The sequence below is a fragment of the Etheostoma spectabile genome, chromosome 9 (assembly GCF_008692095.1).
Source record: "Etheostoma spectabile isolate EspeVRDwgs_2016 chromosome 9, UIUC_Espe_1.0, whole genome shotgun sequence".
Classification (NCBI taxonomy): Eukaryota; Metazoa; Chordata; class Actinopteri; order Perciformes; family Percidae; genus Etheostoma; species Etheostoma spectabile.
Window position 1 is genome coordinate 4,245,984 of NC_045741.1, and position 248 is coordinate 4,246,231.

At 30.2% G+C, this 248-nt stretch overlaps 1 protein-coding gene across 1 annotated transcript in view; it reads right to left on the reverse strand.

Annotated features, from left to right (window-relative positions):
• Positions 1 to 248, reverse strand: part of si:dkey-196h17.9 (uncharacterized) — a 59,045-nt gene that overhangs the window by 50,282 nt on the left and 8,515 nt on the right. The window lies entirely within an intron of this gene.

Sequence of the window (248 nt, forward strand, 5' to 3'; positions counted from 1 at the left end):
TGTAAGTGTAAAAAATGTGCCGTGGCTCAAAAAAGGTTGAAAATCACTGGATTAGAGTGTGATACTTTGAGCCTACAATGCTGAACTTTTGCACCATTTGCTAATTTTCTGAGATTTTGAATTTCATAAATAAGCTGTACTCATGTAATCATCAAAAAATATATCAAATAAAGGCTTGAAATATCTCCCTTTGCATGTAATGAGTCTAAATAATATATTAGTTTCACCTTTTAAGTTGAATTACTGAA